General features: G+C 45.6%; 1 protein-coding gene across 1 annotated transcript in view; it reads right to left on the minus strand.

Moving 5' to 3' along the window:
• Apbb2 (amyloid beta precursor protein binding family B member 2) overlaps nucleotides 1-1,923 on the minus strand; it is a 359,894-nt gene extending 357,971 nt beyond the window's left edge. Inside the window, exon 1 of the mRNA XM_023702774.1 lies at nucleotides 1,686-1,923. The gene's annotated coding sequence lies outside the window, so the exon portion shown is untranslated. The remainder of the gene's footprint in view (nucleotides 1-1,685) is intronic.
• Between the last annotated feature and the right edge of the window lie 4,077 nt (nucleotides 1,924-6,000).

Consider the following 6,000-nt stretch of genomic DNA (forward strand, 5'->3'; position numbering starts at 1 on the left):
TCCAGGGGCCCCTCCAAGGTCTGGAACCTGAACATCCCTTGCACACACAGTTGCCTGAGCCACGTCATCTTCCCAAAGCTCCTTTCACCCTCTTCGCAGGCAAGTCACCCCCACCCATCTGGGAAATGCCCCAAGATTGAGAGATAGCAGCAAGGAAGGGGCTTCTCCACAGCCCTGATAACTGGGCCAAATGCTCTTTTGCTTTCTCATCTATTCTTTCTTTAACAAATTTTATTTTCAAAGAGACTCATTCTGGGCTGTCTTGTAAATGAAAATTTTCAGTGAGTTCGGCCCACCTTGTCCTTCTCCTAGCTTGCTGGGCCGTACAAGACCCACAAGGATTTTGGAGAACAAATCTTTTCTCACAGACAGACCTGCGCAACATGCGCTAACTTCAGGAAGAACTAAAACCTAAACCACAGGTCAGCCCAAAGTAAACCTAAAAGCCCATACATTAATTGTGATTAATATCCCAACACATCAGCGAAACACCAGAACGGCATTAACCAATTCTGACCACAAATGGCTTTGCATTTCTCTCAAACCTAATGGTCATTATTAGCAAATTCAAAAGGTCTCTTGTCTTTCCCCTGCCATCAGGGTTAGCTGACATCCAAAGCAATGTCTGGATAACCTAAAGAGGAGAGACTGAAGCTATAATATGAATAATTCAGGTCCAAAATCACTGTTAAGTAAAGCTAAAGCAACCTGTAGAAACACTAAGCCCCACATGACACTAGTTCAGTGACGGTGAACCTTTCAGAGCTTTCAGTGATACAAATAGCCCACCAGGCTCGACACAGCTGCCCTGGAATCAGATCCTCCCTGTGCACAGCACATAAGCAAAGACTCCTTGGGCTCTAAACACCATTTATCACCAGGACCAAACCACTGAAAAGGTTGTGCACAGGGCCTAAGAAAAACTAACATGAGAAGCTGAAAGAATGGGCAATGATCAGACACTGTCCTGGGTGTAATTCGCACCAGGAACATTTTAAGTGTGGTCTCCAGACTAGCATCATCGTCATCATCACCACCACCACCAGCACCTAGGAAACTACTAGAAATGCGTATTGCCACCAGCCAAGGGCATCAGAAACTGGGGCCTCCCAAGACAACTGTTCCCCAGTGCCTCTAATGCATACTGAGGTAGACAATGATTAGGCTACCGTCTAAAGAAGGAGCAAAAGTCAGGCAGATACAAAACAGGTAGTAGGCACAAGTGCAAGTGATAGGAACTAAAGATAAATGCCCAGAGCCAGAGGAAACTTAGCATGCTGTAAGAAGAGTGGGGCACAAGCCCAGGGCGTAAGATGCAAAGCAGATCATGACAGTATCAGGAGTAGTACCAAGGGGCAGAGATGTCACCCTGAGGACAATAAGGAGCCTCTGAGGGAAGGGATGGGCGAGCCCTGACCTGCAGAGGGCTACAGATCACCTTGGATGCGATGCAGAAAAGAAACAGAAAGTCACCATGGTGAAGGTAACTGCATAATGTGCAGTGAAGTGACAGCAGTGAGAAGGAAAGCAGGGGCATGCTGCCGGGAAGGGCAGGGCTCCACACAGAGCAAGAGCAGCAGGGTGCCTGGGGCCACTGCAGCAATGCTGGGGTCAGACACAGGCGCAGTAGAGACAGGCAGAGCACTGCTCCTGCCTCACCCAAGCCTTGTGGGCACAGCTTCTACCTCAGCAGGGGCAGGTGTTTGCCAGGGAGCAGTGAGGACTTCTCCTCGACACAGTGCGTGGCAATCTTTCTATCGCTGTCAGCAGTTCTCTCTAGAGCCAGAGCTCGGAGCAGGCAGTGACATCCTGGTCAGTTTCCATGTGTAGCATCTGGAACAGTGCCCAGCTATTGGGAAGTCCAACTGAATGAAGACAGCAGGACAAGCCAGGAGGCCACTGGAGGCCACTGCTCTCATTCAGGAGACAGGCGACAGTGTCTGTGTGAAGGAATTAGGAAAACAAAGCAAAGTGAACTTCTTAATTTCTCTTGAGTCTGTCAACACCACCCAATACACTGGATGGAACTTTCCAAGTCAAGTATGTCATGAAAAGTTAACAGTCAATTTGAACTGCTGAATAGTTTCCACAAAACCTTATCTCCACGTGGAATGTCAGAAAGGACCAGAGTAAACACCTTAACATATGAAAATAAGAGAGTGCTAGGCCACAGAGAGACTGCCACCTAACCAAGATGACAAGGTGGCCTTCTGTTGCTTTTGGAATAACTGCAAAGCCTCAAAGTAGAGGATGGAGACGTTTCAAATCTCACTGACATCGTCTACATCTTTGCTTTGATTTTTAGAAATGATTCCTGGCAGGCAGTTAATGTTGTGACCCAATTACAGGGTATTTTGGAAGTAGCAGGCACCTAAATGGCAGCGGAGCTGGTAGGCGTCGAGGGAAGAGCGAGTTGCAAGCAGGCACCACCACCTGCCTCTCAGCCCTGAGTTTCATAGAGGGGGGAGTGTGGTGATCAGGAAGGCCTGCAACATCTTCCCTGACCTGCTTCCCACTTCCTCATCATTCCTGAAATAGAGCTAAGGAAAATCATAAATACTGTTCTCAGTCCTCTAGCGAAGGGCATAAATTTGGGTCTCTGGACAACAAAAGATGAAAGGCACAGCTATTGAAAACCCTAGAAGCAAGAGGTGGGAACAGTGGGAAAATAAAACCACTGGACACAAAGGAACCTGAGAAACACCAAAACAGTAGCCAGTTCTTACACCCAAGTACACTGAGAGGAGGAGCTTCAAGCTCAGCTGCCCTGGATTCTCCAAACTCAAATTCTGCAGCTCAAAAGGCAAATTGTTTCTTTAAAACTAAAGACAGTAATGATGGTTAAGGTCTTGCTTCATGCCAAATATTGTCATGTGCCTTTATCATGTGTTAACTCATTAAATACAACTACCATATATTGCAGGCACTATTAGCATTCCTATTTGCTGATAAGGAAATTGAGACTGTGTCGTTCTGTTGTCCAAGTAGAATTCTATGATTTCTGGTCAGCTGCAACTATTAATTGCAGGGCGGTATTACAACCTGAAGAATCTGGTCTTTTTTTGAGGGGCTGGGGTACTGAGAATTGAACTGAGACATGAATCTTGCCAGGCAGGCTGTACCACTAAGCTATATCCCTGACCCTAAGAATCTGGTCCTTGGCTGCCAAAGGCGTGTACCTCCAGACAGGGTTATTGTGTGTGTACACCGTAGGATGTTTCACAGCATCCTTGGTACCCATCTGTAGTTACCAGCAGTTATCTCTCCCAGTCATGACAAAGTACCTCTAGGCATTGCCAAGTAAGCCCTGAAGGACAAAGCTGCCCCTTTTCACCAGCACTAAAGAGATCTAAAAACCAAATCCCTAAACTCTCATTGAATTCATGGAAAATCCCTACTGTTAAGTAGGAGGAACAGGCTACAAGAATTCCACTGAGTCAGGAAGGATGAAGAAAAGAGACACTGGAGGGCTTTCTGCAGTGGGGATTTTGCTCTCAAGTCAGCTGCTATGACTCCGTACCTCCATGAAGCCTCCCTACTCTTGCAGAGCAAGCTCAGCTCTCTTCCTCTCCTCTCACAAGGCCTCACCTACGGGCCTCTACTGCAGCTCTTCAGCACCTCCACTGCACCTCTGGCACCTTTCCATCTTCCTGGACTTGACACAGTGCCTGGCATAAATTATATACTCAAGAAACATTTGTTGAACAAAAGAATGAACAAATGAGGGGCTGGCCAGATAGCTCAGCGGATTAAAGCACCTGTTTCGACAGATACAGGGACTGGGTTTGATTCCTGGCCTGCAGTGCCTGCCGTGCCCCCAGAGCATACTGAGAGGGCGATGAGACTGGGGATGGTGGCACGCACCTGTTTTCCCACAGATTAGGAGGCTGAAAACAGGAGGATCACCTTCTGTTTTATGTGAGTCCTATCTGTGTAGTGAGACCCAATAGACCCTGTACTAAACACATTAAAAAAAAAAAAATTAACAAATAAGGCTGAAGCTACTGGTTGCCATCAAATGAACGTCTCTGCTCATTAATGACCTAGAAAAAGCATGGATAAAACTCAGCTCCCGGGGAAGGTAAGAGGGTTCTGTTCAGATGACTAGAAGATTCTGAGGCTGCCTAAGTGCTACCCAAGTATCTACACACCTCTGAGTCCACTGAGAGTTCTGATCATGCCTCAGCTCTGTCTACAACTTTAACTGTAAAATGAATCAACTCAAACAAAACAAAAAACCCTAACTCATGGTAAGGAAATTCTAATTTACTTGCTTCTATCCACAAACAGGACTGCTGCCAAATTTTCAATATCACAGATCAATTGACTAGAGAAACTGAATAAGGATCTGAAGGTGAAAACACAGCACACAGCAAAGAGCAAACAGGAGGCTCCCAGGAAGACGCCCCAGCATCCAGCCTGGCAGGGTCCCCTCTCCAGACCCAACACAAGTGTCACCAGGAAGATGTCTCAAGCCAGCCAAAGGCTGCTGGAGAGGCCCTGTCAGCCTCAGCAGCAGCCTCTGTTGCCCAACACTGCACTACAATTAGCATGTGACAGCTAATCAGACTCCACTGTTTTATGACAGAATGGTTCTAGAGTCTACCCAGAGAGATTCAACAGAGCAATTCTTAGTTTCAGGCATATCGGTAAATTTTTTTTGGATCCCGCAATTCAACTTGTGTTCAAATTAAAAATATACATCAGGGCCACAATGTAGAGGAAAAGAGATCCACCAGTAAATAAGAAAATGCAGGTTAAATGCTTAGTTTAGAAATGGACAAAGGTGTATTTTTCACCTTTTCCCCAAATGCTGAATTTAAGAAAGTGCATAGAAATAACGAGGCTACATGTTTAAGGCCTGGGTAAGTCTTGTAACTTCTGAGCCACAGCTTGTTCCCTTACCTACAAAATGAGAAATTAAAGGCACTGATGTGCTTCTTGCTTGGTACCACGCACATAGTTGGTACTTAATTAAAAAAATGTTATTTCTTTATTCTGCCAGTTGCCTAGCAACCCATGGGCTCCTCAGTATTGATGACAGTTTAGGGACAAGGACTGTTATTCTCAATGCTACCTTAGTGAAAAAAGTTTTAGTTTTTTTTTCTCTAAAATAGGAACAGTATCAGCTTTAAGTTCTTATCATGAAGTAATTGTTCTACAATATTATTAATATTATGATCAATGAAATATGGATTCAACTAAGCTCAGATTTCTGAAGTATTATCAGAAAACACATTATTTACTTTCCTATACTATTACCTAAAACTCAGAAACAATTGCTTTCTTTCTTCACTTTTTCTCCGTCCTCTAAAGCAACCAAAACTAAGGGTAAGCAGCAGCTGTTCCAGCGCAAACCCTTTTGAGCTTCTTCCAGCCACTCCAGGCTCACACTGCAGGGCAGAGCCCAGGCCAGGCTAGCTATTGCACAACACTTGGTCCTAGGGCTCTGAGCACAAGAGCATTTCCTAGAAGCACAGCTCTGAACTGCTGAAGTGTGCTGCTTTGGCAGAAAGAAGCCTGCATACAGAGAATGCCAAGATAAGTCTCCAAGCCTGCCTGCTGAAATTCGCCTTTCTGTCCTTTGCCCTGTCTGCTCTCTCAGATCCCCTTTTTCATCTTGGCACTTTTGTCATCCTTAGGCTATAACTCAAAAATACTCTTTCCCAGGGCACTTTCCAAATGAGCTCCCTCGCAGCTCCTGGGGCTCTGAGTCTCTCCCCACGACTCCACATTCCTGGAAGGCTCAGGGTCCATCAGCCCACCCACGAGCTCCACACTTTGGCCTGAGCTCCAGCGCTCAACTCAACCCCACAGGCAGGCTCTCTGCAGCTAAGGCCCAGATTCTCAGACTTACCAATTTCATGGACCATTAAGCTGCCAAATGAAAATATTCCCATCACTTCATAAAAGAACCTTCCAAGAATCAGATAGGTATAATCTCATGAAAAAGGAAACATCTTTGTATTTGAACTCTAATGAAATAGTCTATTACCATCA

The sequence above is a fragment of the Octodon degus genome, unplaced genomic scaffold (genome assembly GCF_000260255.1).
Source record: "Octodon degus isolate 3935 unplaced genomic scaffold, OctDeg1.0 scaffold00158, whole genome shotgun sequence".
In the NCBI taxonomy this organism is placed as follows: domain Eukaryota; kingdom Metazoa; phylum Chordata; class Mammalia; order Rodentia; family Octodontidae; genus Octodon; species Octodon degus.